This window comes from Silene latifolia, chromosome 8 (assembly GCF_048544455.1).
Source record: "Silene latifolia isolate original U9 population chromosome 8, ASM4854445v1, whole genome shotgun sequence".
NCBI lineage: Eukaryota > Viridiplantae > Streptophyta > Magnoliopsida > Caryophyllales > Caryophyllaceae > Silene > Silene latifolia.
The window spans coordinates 71,439,736-71,454,243 of NC_133533.1; the positions used below are offsets into that span (position 1 = coordinate 71,439,736).

Sequence of the window (14,508 nt, forward strand, 5' to 3'; positions counted from 1 at the left end):
TGAAATAAGATTATTATATCCAATATGATTGTATCATTTGTACTTACTTGATTAGTTATACTTAAGAAGTACTGGACAATAATGCGAGCATCCTACCACCCAATCCAAGCTCAACTTTTGAATGCACGACGCAATTGCCCCATGAAAAAGAAAAGAAAAACAAAATGCATAGGCATGCCCATCCCCACACCAAAATTAGAGAATCAAGTCCGGGTCGCCCGCTCCCTCACATGGGTTGGTCCCCGGGTGAGGATGACCACACACTTGACATGTCAATTGAATGTCTTTATCTGTAGGATTACTATATAAAACACAATATCGGCACAACAACGCACTCAGGAATTTTGTAAATAAATTTAAATAAGTGTAATATTATTTATACAATAAACCTAACATAAATAATGATATTATTTAAAAAAAAAATATTTAAGATAATTTTTTTTTATTAATTTGATATCCTTTTATAGATTATTATGTTTATAAATAAAGTTTTGTAATAAAGCAATAAAATCCCTCTACTTTTTGTTAAAACAATTTCAACTACAAATGTAACACTTGAGTTATAATGTCATACGGAATATTTAAGTATTTAGAACTGAATTATAAATTTCACTTGTAATTAGCGTAATTGATGCATTAGGGCCAATAATAGAAAATTTTGACCAGCACATGTTTAAAATGATAATTTCAACCCGTGTCATTTAGTACATGTTAATTAGTGAAACATGGTGAAACGAAAATTGTTGTGCAAATTTAGAAAATTTAGTCAAATGGTTAAATTTTCAAACTCGTAGTATTATTATATAATTATGTGATAGAAAATAAACATTTTGTTAATACATGATTTTTTGATAATGACATAATTTTGACTTGAAAATTTAAATAGGTATGTCATGCAATATCTTACCTTAATTATTTGTTTTCTATTTTAAAAATAAAAAAATAGGCGCCATAAACTTTTTTTGAGATGTATTGTAATCCTTACCTGATCACTAACCCGTCTATCCCGTTTTAAGTTGACTTATATTTTTATATGCGATATGTTTGACATGGGACCTGACATGCTTGACCCGTATAATAAAATTATTTTTGAGAAAAATCCAGAAACGGGCTAATAGGAGTATAGGATTACTAATATTGAGCCAATATAATTTTTCTAAGTCAACTTTATATAAGCAACTAAATTATACGGAGTAACATAATTTTCAGTATCAAATAATCTATATCTATCTATCTATCTATATAAAAGTATAATGCAGGAACCAGTTAACATAAAACTTGACACGTGTCATTACCTCAATGAAAAAATTCCCGCCTAACTCTTCGCTTAACCCTTAACCCTAATAACCCTAGTAAATACGCTGCTCTCTTAACCTTAACCTTAACACCAATATCATACACTGCTCCTCTTCTAATTGTGCCTCCCCCATCCTCCAAACAAAAAGCTCTTCAAATTCTATCATAACTAATTGATTAATGAAGCAGTTGACAACAGATTGACCATGTTGATTTGGTTTACAAAGTCTTTGCCAAAGAAGTAAGTCATTTCCTATAATTTATTAGGATTGATTTGTTTTATTTTAAATAAAAATGAGGACTACTCCGTATTTTGCTTATACACGGGCAGATTTGGTAGTATAATTGGTGTAACTGTAACATTTTTTGTTAGGCCTTTACAAATTGAACTTAATTTACAACATAAATAATGGGATATCGTCTTTGGGTTTGATCAACTAATCTCTTTACATTTTGGGATTCTGAGCTCTAACTGACCGTTACATTGTCTTTGGTTTGAGGTATTATTCACAAACCTCTCGATTAATTCTTTTGCATTAGGTTGGGGTATTAAAAGATGTTGATGATAAATCGCTGATTTAAGAATTGTTTTAAATAGTTAAATATTTAATAATTATTACTCTATTTGTTGAATACTTTTGAGCATTTTTAACGACTAAGGATTAAGTCACTAATCCATATGATGTTCTACATTATGAGTGAGTCATTCCTTCTAATAGATATTTAGATGTTGCAGTAAAGATATTCAAATACTCTGTATAAAGTCAAGGGATGTCTTGATGGTGTTTTGGAGTGCTTAATTTTTTGATTTCCTCTGTTGTAATGACAATATAATCTTAATTTACTTCTTATCCTTCTGCCATCAATTGTCCCCTGATTTGTACATATAAATATACTCCTTCATTCTCTTCCACATGTTTTAAGTCTGTCAATTTTATTTTATTATTTTCATGGCTAATCCATATTATTCCCTACACAAATTAGTCTCCTTGAACTCATCCACATCATATTAGCAGGAAGCGCCAAAATGATCGTCTTCCTAATTCATGATTAGGTTTATGCAAGTTCACCAGGTTTGCTGACCTCGGTTCTCACCTAAGCCATTCATTTTATTGGTTTTTGATTTTGTTGATTTCATATGGTATATTATAAGGTTCCGTTAATATATTATACCGAATCATCATGTCCAATTAAAAATAATTGGGTACTATGCGGGTTAATTGTATTTCTATACAAAGTAGTGTTTTTTTTGGGTCCGTTATTGACTGAAATTTCGGTAGAATAATTTACTCTATGGGGTTGAATATGCACATTAAATTATTATTATTTCATAGCCTTTCGAATTAAGGTGTTAATTTATTTGCTTTAGGCGTCTAAAATGGGACAATACCTAGAATTTTGATCTTCACTAGGCAATGAAAATTAATACAACATGGAAATTCTGGCTTTTTTTTGAGAGAGAAAAGAACAATTCATTAATAGAACACCATACGACACTTACAAAGAATAATTATAATCGAAAACAAATCTAATGGAAACCAAAGAAAAATAATTTTCTTATAAACTAAGGATCTCAAAACAGCATCTGACAATTCGGCTCGTCCTATTATCGCTATCTTCATGTAGCTTTTGAGGGAATCCGTCGTTTGATTTATGAGATAAAATTTACCTCTGACTGGTTCCAAAGATCGTTGACAAATCACTTTTACCCTTTGAAAGAACACGCTGTAAACCATCAACGAACTACTCTTGACCATATTACTGATGAAACTAACCCCATGAATAAATGGAAAAACCCCGAAATAAGGGACGGAAAAACGATTCTCACCAAAAGGGAGACTTTTATTGAATAAAAGATAGATATGCATACTATTGATTGAAATTTGAAACAATTTTGGGGCTTACCATCGATCGATTGATGATCGATGGGAGCCCTTGTATAATATGATGGAGGCTAGGGTTTTTTAGAGAGAGTGTTTTGAGAGAGAGAGAGAGAGAGAAGGGGAAGTAGCTACTCCGTAGAAGTTTTGAATATGAAATTCTGGCCTTTTTAGGATGCTATAGAAGAAAGATGGTAAGCTTACACCCACTTACTATTACTTTGTCTTGTCGTTTTTATAAGCTTAATGTGTTGGTGGTTATGAGTTGGAAGCCATCTTCTAGGATTTAGATTACCAAGTTTGGCTTCTATTAATTATATGGGCTAGGTGTTGGGATTCCAAAATTTTGTAAGGTCAATTATGTTCAAGGCTTGTATTGTTAAGTTTTAGCGTCATATATCTTTAATAAAACTTTGAATATCAGCGAGTTTATAAAAGTCTAAAACGTTTTTAAATATTTGGGCTATGCTTTTTACGACTGTACTTCTCAAATTTCGAGACTTTTTTTTTTATATTTTTTGCAACAACTTTATCTTAATGTGAGCAACGGTTGTACGTTAGCACAATAATTTTTGTTGATTGATTTATATTTTCGTCAATGTTAAAACACTCAAAATAATGGCTCATATTTCTTTTGGGGTTTTTCGCAGGGTAGGGAGCTAAGTGGCATAATATATAGCTTTATCGCATACTTTGGATAGCTCTACTAGAATTCGAAAATAAATTCTTGGGTACGGGTGACTATTACTTGAATTTCATGTCTAAAGTAAAAATATACACCCTCTTAAGTGGTTGCCTTCTTTGACGGGTTTTGACAGCTTCTAAACAAGCAAAGGAAACTCACTCTCAAGTGACAACCAAGTAAAAGTCTCACTTATACCATTACTGAATGTAATTTGTACGATTGATATTTTTTCTTTGAGAAATCATCATCTTACGGGCTTAACATAACAAGTAATTATGGCAATGACTTTGTTTATGCAATTTTCTATCTTCAAAATAAGCTGATGGCATCCTCAATTTTTGTGTTGTACAATTCATTTCATTTTTTTTTGAGATAATACAATTCATTTCAATTTAGTTGTGCTTTGTTCGTTTTCGGTTTAAACAGTTGCTCTTAAATTAAACACTATTCATCCAAAATACTCCGTATGAAATTATGCCAATGACCTTAAAAATGAAACTATCTAAGCCCGTGCATTTTGCACGGTATTAACCTAGTGTAAATAATATTTGAAGTATGCACGTGGTGAATGGTGATAAGACTTCAAATATATTTCTATGGGAGAGTTGATGAAGAGGTCTGGAAATAATTTGGAGATTACTATACTGAGGTATTGAGTTTACAACCTTTATAAGACGTCATTGAAGATTTTTCCATATGGAATTTATTATATATGAATGGTTTCAACTTTTAATATTTTAAAAACTCACTTTATTATATTGCGGAGTAAAACACACGTATATATAATGAGTCGTCTTTGTCATTGCTCCGTTGTCACGTTTCTCAAAATTAGTAGCTACCACATTATCACTTGCAGGATTCGATTTAAAAAAATAAACTAAAGTCAAAGAAATAAGGTATTAACTAACTAATTTCTATGTATTTCAAGACTATATATTTTTAAATAGATCAACAACTAATTTCTCGAACAAATATTAACAATACGATAAAAATATCTTAACTAAAACAGATAAACCCGTGAATTTCACGGGTCACAAACCTAGTGCCCTATAAACATGAACTTATTTTTTATTTTTTTTGAGAAAAATCCAAAAAGGGGCTAATCTTAAACCCGTTTAAATTGTTAGCGAGCTAGTCTTTAACCCAAATTAGGAAAAAAATAAAGCATTGTCCAACATACTAATGATAAACCCTAGCAAGCAAATACTCAATTGTTCATCCATATATATTATCCTCAAAATTTTTTCACTTCTGTTCATTTATCCTATTCCGTATTAATCGTACTCGTACCAACTAACCACTCCATTCCGCATACCATTTTTTTTCTTTGCAAGCTTAGTTAATAACTAATCAACCAAGAATATTTATCAACTACACACAAACAATCCCTGCTTGAACTTAAAGCCCTCTTTCTCGTCTAACCCACAAATATTCCGAGTTTTTGAGAATTTGAACAAAGTATTAAAGTTGGATGTCTATTTTTAACAAGCAAAATCAAAATCAATAAATATAACAAATTTGTATTTTTCGATCCACGTCTCACAAATTTCTTAGTGTGCATCACTGTATCAATGTAGGTTTCTTCTCGAATAGGAAAGTTACTTTTTTTGGTAATTTTTTTTTAAATTTTGCAATTCTAACACTTTTTTTTATTATTATTTTGAACCTTATAATATTATTTTTGTGAATGTTTTTTCTCTTGACTTTTGTAAATTTAGTGTTTGATTTATTAAAAACATCTTCAATGATTTTGTTTTTCACGAATTTTTTTGTAGCTTTTTTTTTTCATTTTAATGTCATTTTTTTTCCTTTTTCATTGTTTTAAGTCAATTTTTTTTTATTATTGGTTGTTTTAAATAATATACTGGTATATTGCTATTAATATGTATTTTTTTTATTATAATTATTTATTATTTATAGTATAGTATTTTGTTTTTGTATTATTCAAGAATGTTTTTATTTCTTTTCGATTTTTATAAAAATTATAAATATTTATTAATTTTTTCTGCTATATTCATAGAATAAATAAATACATTTTTCATCAACCTCTTTTATTTTGGTGATAAAATCTTGCCAATAAATTTCAATGATCATTAGATCATATTTTTATCTTATATAGTTGTATATCTAAATTATAAACACTGTGTTTTTCATTTGTGAACTTTTTTTTTTAAATATATGATTATCAAGCTTCAAAATAAATATCATTATTAATTTTCCCAATTTTATTTATCAAGTTAATTTGTGACCAAATCGAATCACTCATATCATATAAAACACAAAATTAAGAATGATTTGTTTAAAATCACGTACAAAATATGAGAAATTATGTGAAATGAATGTGGGGCCCCTAACTCTAGCAAAAATAACTACCTTTGAAAAGTTGACTTTCAACCATAGGATGACACCTCATTACTATGGTTGTTCTTTTAATAAAGAGGATTTTTTTGTAATTATTTGTTACGAGTATTATTATGGATAACCAAAGTCTCTACTTTCGATGTCGGATTTTCAACATAAAACTCGTTTTTTCAAATACAAAATATACGGTTTTCAATGTTTCATTATATTTAACTTTGAAATTTCATACTAATCTAATAATTAGTTTCATTGTTAAAACTTTGAGTTCTCAACTTAAAACATATAGAGAAAAAACTTATCCTTGTAACTCCAACCTTTTGACTTTAAACCTCGGGTTTTCAAATTAAAATCCATACTTTTAAACTAAAAACTTTCAAATTTTAAATTAGGACCGATATTCTAAAATAGAATATTTGAGATACTTGAACTTTTCAATCTAAAATCAAGGGTATTTAAGATAAAATCAAGTTCAAAATTATACTTCGTACTTTATTTCTAACCTGCTAACAACATAACAATTGAATTAAACAGCAATATGTCTAAAAGAAAATATAATTAAGAGGATATAGTCATTCATCATTTTTACTAAACACAAGTACTCCGTATCACCCGGCCAGCTAACGCAGGATTCAAACCCACATCTTGTGTTATTGCACATGCTCTTCCATTTGAGCTAGTCAGCTTTGAACAAAAGTGGAACTTAGAACCAAACATTTTTAGTTAAAATCCCAAATTATTTACTTAAAGCTCAAAGTTGTAATTTAAACCGTAAATAAATAAAAAGGGACCCTAAGTTTCGGTTAAGACCTCAAGTAAGAACCAACTAAAATACATAAATTTGAAAAAATCAACAAAGTCGAAGGACAAAACAATGTATATCGTCAAAAATGTTGTAAACTATCTGGTAAACGTGAAACCAAATAGTATACACATATACACACAATTTCACAAACCATAATATCGAAAAAGTTTAGCGAAATACACAAACCATCCGAAATTCTAAAATTAATGTTGCAAATACCCAAGAAATACTAATACGATCGGAATTTGACTATAAATTAACAAAACTTAAATATAGCTAAGAGAAGCAAAAGTTACTTACTTTTTGAATCGATTTCACCCGAACCCAATATGTAAGGAATTGGGTTACAAAGAACCTCTTGTGAGAAGTACTGTAGTGGTTGTAAGAGATGAGATAGAAAAGCATATATAAAAAAATTAATACAGAGTATTGTATTAGATTATTATCAAGGTGAGTGTGAGAGAAGAGAGAAAATAAAGATTGAAAGAGAAACAACTATAAATATGAAAGTAATGGGTGATTGTAATTTCCTTTCCTGTGTAAAATATTGAGAATTTGGATTGGGCTTGAAATGGAGAGGTCTTATCATATGAGACCACCTTATAGAACAATTTGTGTTAGTCTATTAATTACTACTTTGCCTTTTTATTTTCTATTTTCACTTTTTAAAAATAAAATAAAAATTGGTCTAATATGTAAATGTAGTGCACCACGTGTTATTCTAGTAACTACTCAATTTAGGCCTTTTATGTTATTATTGTATAGATAGATAAAATTAAAAATATTGCTTTGCATCCCACTTTAACATATCCCCTCAATAACGTGGCACGTAGACTCACCAAAAATACAATGAGATCTATAAATAAATAATACTAAAAAGGTAACTTTAAATGATATTTTAACATATCCCCTTATTAACATGCAAACATGGAGTCACCAAAAATACAATGAAAGTATGAAACATAAAAACATATTTATAATTAGACAAATAAGTAACCGTAGACCTAGAATCAAAATTCTGTAAAGTCTTATACTTTTCAGTTTTATCATAATGAGTAACGTCTTCTTTCCTCCCTTCTCTCCTTTTTATTTCCCCTCACTTCATCTTCTTTATAAATCATAATAAATTGATACTGATTATGAAGCCTATAAAAGCCCACAATAATCTCCAAAAGTTTGCAATTTGATGTCTTCGAGTCTTCGACAACATCATTTGCGTCTTCGCTTACGTTATATGTAAGTAATTTTTCATTGCGAATGTAATACCCGCCCTTTTAGAGACCCTTTGACCAGCGTTGACTGACCTTGGGTGCGGGAATAGTCTTAGAAATGCGTGCCAAAACTATCTTGAGTTACGTGTTAGGAGTGGTACTCGATAGAGTAGAGGCTACTCGATCAAGTAGCTAGGTTACTCGATCGAGTAGGGGTTCACTCGATCGAGTATGTTGGGTACTCGATCGAGTATCGAGTTTTCAGCGAGGGTTTTTAATCGCGTTTTGTTAAATCCGTAATTCATTTCCGCCCCTTTCTTCCCATCCATCAGTCGCCTCTTTCCCTTCCCTTCACCACAAAACCTCCATGGAAGCCCTTTGAAGGTCCTTGTGCCTTAGGAGAGCGTAGCTTGAGTCGGGTAGCGGTCTTTTGTCGGGTTTCTCCTTATAGGTATGTCGTAATCATCATCACTATCCTCATCTTTGCATTTAGGGTTTGCTTGGTAGTAATAGGTGATCGTGTTGTGCTTATAGGCTTTGCTTGGTTGCTGGTTATGGCATGTGTTGGCATGGATTGGTGGCAGTTGCTTAAAGGTAGGTTCGCCTACTCAGTTTCTGTAGATGGTCTAGTGTGTCGGATGTTGTGGTTGTGTTGTGGTTGTTGTATTTTATCGCATTCGTAGTGTGATGGTTCTGATTGTGATTGTGATCGATTTGTCTCTGGTTCTCGAGATGCGTTCTCGGCTGAGTGGAGTCACTTGCGGGAGTGGCTTCACGCCCTAGTTTCGCCCTCCGTGGAACCCGCCACGGGAGGGGATGTGCACATTAATGGGACAGGGTTATCGCTCGGTATGATGAGCGGGGCTTAGGTAGGAACGGTTGCGGTCCCCCACTGGCAAGGCTGGTCCAGTGGACAGTCGGTGACGGAGATTGTTTGGAGTGGGTGCGATTGTGTGTGTGTGGCTGTTTGTGTTGGGTTGTATTGATAGTTGTTATTGATGTTGTTGTATCTTATCTCAGTACTGAACTTGTGTGGTTGTCTTGTTTGTTTATGTGTCTGCCGTGATCCCTTATGGTGAGCAGTCTGTCTTAGCAGGTGTTGATATGGTCGATAGCTGGAGTTCGGGCAGGGATGAGTCTTCACGAGATTTGATAGTATAGCGAGTAGTCTTTGAGTTGTATCTTTATATCATCAGTTGGTTTTAAATCACTTGTAAAGTAACATAATAGTTCTTTTGTCGATGTTTGATTATTACTTCCTCGGGCAACCGAGATGGTAACGCCCTTATATGCTAAGGAAGACCTAGTTAAGGCTCCTCTGAATATGGGGGTGTTACAAAGTGGTATCAGAGCGACGATTTTGGAACCTGTAACAAATGAACCTAATGAACGTAGTGAGTCTAATAAAATGAACCTGGTGTATGTATAATGGGAGCCCCGCTGATACTAGATTTTGGGTGAGTAGGCGCCCTTATTTCAAAGTCTTGGCCCCATGATACTTAAGCCAGTCACATGGTACGGGAATGTGGAGTCCGTGTGTCTATGTGTGATGTGTATGTTAATTGTGCCGGAGCTACCTCTGACTAAGTCTTTTAAGAGGGTGTGATAGTGGTGTTTGGGCCGTGTATAGTAATCTTTGGTGGAATTAGTTAAGTTTTTGGCGTGATTAGTGAACTTATACGATGGTTATGAGATACGTGGAAAAGTTTACGTGATTGAGATGCGTGAGAATGTGGGGTGTATGTCGTGACTTGAAGAGTGAACATGTTGGTGCTTGCTATAAGTAATGATGACGGTAGTCATATACGTGTTTATAAACTCTACCGTGATTACGATGATGATAATTATGGAATTGTTGAGTTATAATATGAAACATAGCTTATAATAATTCTCATATGCCTTGTTTATTAGTTGAAAATTTTCGCTGCGTAATAATTGATTTGTGTACAATGATTTACTTATGAGAGAATGTGGAACATGATAGATTAATTTGTTAAGAAGAATATGCAATTATATGTTATATGAAAGAATGAACTAATGCTAAATTTACATGTTTCAAGTTGAAATGAACACAAATTTGGTAGTAATGTATAAAGTAAGTTAAGTGTAATATGATGACTTGATTATGTTTATAGAAGATTCGGTAGCAGGTAACCCGAGTTGGGTAACTTGAGTAGCGTAATGTGACATACACCTTATTAGTTGAGACGATATGTTATGCTTGAACAATTGTGGTAATGCGTGAACAAGTACGATAATTAGTGTCGAGTTCCGAACTTAGTTTGGAATCGACACGCGATGTTGTTTTTGCAGAAATCTTCGATTTATTTCGTATCTCTGGCCGAGTACTTAACTATACTTGACCGAGTGCGAGTGCTTACTAGACCGAGTAGACCTTACTCGATCTAGTTAGGAAGCTATGATGTCGGTATGTGAAAATTTTCTGCAGATACTCGACGAAATAGCTCCTACTCGATCGAGTAGGGTGGTACTCGATCGAGTACCCTAGACACTCGATCGAGTAGGTTACTGTACAGTGAATCTTACGGGTTTCTTAAAACCCCTACTCTTTCTAATCCTTCTCATTCTTCTTCTATATTTCGAGCCCTAAGCTTGTTTCCTCTCAAATCCTCAAAATCTCTCATATCTTGTGTTAGTAGTGGTTAATTTGGGGTTATTTTCTTTCTTTAATTTCGTTCCTTTACTTTACTACTTGATCAAGGTATGGTTTCTACCCTATTTACATGTTTTTATGCTTTAAACTTGTTGAGGATGATTATATAACCTGGAAATTTCGATTCATATGATCAATTTGTTGCTTTTAATTGTTGAAATATGATTCACATGTCTTCCTTTCTTAATTGTTGATGATTAATTGCTGTAATATAGACTAGAAATTTGCAATTTGGGGGCCGAAATTTCTAGGGTTACAAAAATCAAAATCGATTTTGGGTGTTCTACATTGATTAGATGATGAAATTGAGTACTATACCTTGTATATAACATGTTGAAGGATGATTTTGATGGTTTTCACATTAAAAAAAAAAAGTTGCCTCAAAACTCCGTCTTAAAAGTGCCTCAAATGGAAATTCGTGATTTATATGTGGAATTTGGTGTTGTATATGACTGTTTAAATAAAGGTTAAACTTCAATATGATAGTAGTGGTGTTGATTCATGAAGAATATGTCAAAATTGTTACAGCTGTAGAGACCGTCTGAAAAAGTTTAACTGAGTTATTAGTTCCTAATATTGAAGGTTGATGATAAAATGTTCTAAATTGCTTTCCATGAGCTTGTTCAAGTGCCTCACATGTTATTAAGTGTGTATGTAGAGTGACATTTGAATCGTGCTAGGATAGTAGAATTGTTGAGCATGTGTAATCACCAAGATAAGTTTCTCACAAATGTGGTTTATGAGTAGCTGTAAACTGAGTTTATATATCAAATTAAGGAAACTGTTGGTGAATGTGTGTACGTAGCTGAATATTCAAAGTTTAATGGCATGAATTTTGTGCTTCACATGACAAATTGGTTGATGAGTTGGTGAACCATGCTGAGTATTTATGAAATCCAAAATTTCGTGAAGTATATGTTTACATGTTTATACAAGTTTGATTAAATCATATGCCGAAACAGATGCCGAGACCGAACGTAGGGACCCGTCAGAGTAAACGGGGGAGGGTTACACAGCCTGAGACTGGGGAGGGGAGTGGACCCGTGGTACCCGCAGTTCCGGAGTACCTTTCTGTTGTTTTTGTCGATATCAAACAGAGAGAGCGTTTTGTAGATTTGCAAAAACGCAAGATGAGACCAACGAGGTGTATAGATACTACACTTTTGGAGGAGTTGGGAATAGAGACGGATGTCCATCACATATTCGAGACCTTGGGCTTTACGGGTTTGTACAGACTGAGGAAACACTCTTATCCTTTTCTTACCTTGGAGTTTATGAGCTCCTTTAGTTATGACCCAGCTGCCCAGACCGTTGAATTTCGGTTGATGAACACCAGTTTTCTGTTGACTATGGATCTGTTTGTGTCTCACCTTGGGTTGGCCAAGCCTCCCAAGGACTCTATCACTGATATTCCTGCTGAGTGCGGTGTCTGCCGCCTAATGCCTTGCTTGACCGGAAAGCCAACTCCCACCTCAAGCAACATGCTGATTAATGATGTTCAGCATGTTACCTTGAGGGTCTTTCTCCGTTCTCTTTCAAACCTCCTTTATGACAGAAAAGATATCGATGAACCGAATAATCATGAGGTGTTGCTTCGATGTCCTACCTCAACCCGGAGCGGGCCGGGAAAGTGATCTTTAATGCTCCTTCCATCGCCTCTGTCCGCCCTTGCCTTGATGGCTCGCTTCTTCCCGGTACTTGAGCTGTGGCGCTATTGCCACTCGGTTAGCTGAAAAGCTAACCTCCTTTGAGGCTTCTTTAGAGTATGTGCCTCTAGCTACCCCAGTGCCAACTATGGACCGTGACTACTACCTCGACCTGAAATGGTTGAGAACTTTGGCTGACGGTAGCCTAGCTTGGAGGGTGTGGGGCATGAGTTGGATGAAGATTCCAGCTCCTGAGCACCTCCCACTGACGGATCCTTTGGAGCCGGCGGTTGTAGCTGTGGACTCTGGTGATGAGGAGGAGGAGGAGGATGTTGACAGACCCCGCCAGCTGCAGACCTACCTCATCGACGACACGATTCTTGAGGTGATGCCAGAGCCGACGAAGGGCGAGAACACGACGGTTGTGGTGGTGGAGAGACCCAGGTTGGGGAGAGGACCCCGTCGAGTGAGGGAGAGGGCCTCGGAGACTAGGCCACAGCCGGTAGCACCTCAGCAGCAGCAGCGTCCTTTTCCGTGCTACCCTTACCTCGACACCCCGGAGACGCGATCCAGCTACTTGGCAGAGAGAGTGTCATCTACTTTGACCCTCAGGAACATGCACGAGATGGCGTACACTCAGGGGATAGGGACCGAGGGACCGCATCCGGTTTGGTGGAGCGGAGTTGGGGACTACACAGGGGTTTTCCACTCCTACGGGGTGGATCAGTCGACGTGGGGGACACCTCAGTTCTTTGCCTACGGTGGCTTGACCCCATGGTACGTGAGTCCGGGAGCCGGGGCAGGAGTTGATGCGGGCATTGGTTCATCAGAAGCGGGTACGTCTGGAGGCGGTGGTGGTGATGATGAGGTGATGGTTGATCAGCAGCAGGAGGAGTGATGCTCCTTGTTTTCATCCTTGTTTATGGTCGTTGGTAGTAGGTGTTGGTAGTGTCGTTAGATTTCGGTAGTTATTTTCGTTGAAACTGTGGTTATGGATATGTATTGTTGGCCATAAGGCCGGATTTGATATTTTGACCTTATTGCAGGAAGTTGGGAGTCGGGGAGTCATCTCGACTCGAATTATATGACGGCTATGTATATATATGTTGGTTTATGACAGGTTTGATAAGGCATTTGACCTGTAGGTACTCGACAGAGTACCCCCTTACTCGATCGAGTAGCTACAGGTATGACAGATTTGATGCATTCTGATCTCGGGCTACTCGATCGAGTAGCCAAGACACTCGATCGAGTAGCATGTCACTCGATCGAGTACCCTTACATACTCGATCGAGTAGCAATGTTACATGAAGTTTTCGAAAAATTAAAAGTATGCAATTGTTTTATAATTGCAAGTTCGATGTTTAACGTGGTTGTTAGTACTTAGTGACATCTTTGAACCGTTAATTTCATATGTTGGAAGTCGTGCTTGAGTTTTATATGCATATCGGTCACAATTAGTGAAGCGGTGATAGTTTCTTGTCACTTAAATGTTGCATCCGCCCTATTACTACCTAATTATCGGAGTTACATCTTCTCGTACATTCGTGCATACCCTATTAACATGCTTTATCGACGGCGGCTAGTTATTCCGGTGGTTTGTGTATGATTTCGAATTTAACAAGGATGTGCTTAGCGAGTAATGTCCATGACAAATAATATGTTTTTAATTCATGCTATGAAGCAAGTAATAGGTAATATGTGTTGTAATTTTTGGTGGTGAACTTCGGGGACGAAGTTCCTTTTTAGAGGGGAAGAGTAATGTCGCAAAATAAAAAGACTGATTTTGAAATTATGTTTGTTTGTCTATAATGTTTTCTTGCTTAATTACAAAATTTTCTAGTACTTTGATCACATTGCTTAAATGAAGTGTAAGTGGTTACTTTAGTTCATTAAAGTGAATGTGATGGTATGTTTTAAAAGACGGTCATGAATAGATAGTTATGGTGCAAT

The 14,508-nt window shown here is 35.0% G+C and overlaps 1 long non-coding RNA gene across 1 annotated transcript; it reads left to right on the forward strand.

Annotated features, from left to right (window-relative positions):
- The first annotated feature begins 1,300 nt into the window (after positions 1–1,300).
- Positions 1,301–4,222, forward strand: LOC141594410 (uncharacterized). Its single transcript, XR_012522183.1, has 3 exons — positions 1,301–1,537; positions 1,670–1,796; positions 3,827–4,222. It is a non-coding gene; the product is annotated as an uncharacterized LOC141594410 (long non-coding RNA).
- The last annotated feature ends 10,286 nt before the right edge of the window (positions 4,223–14,508 follow it).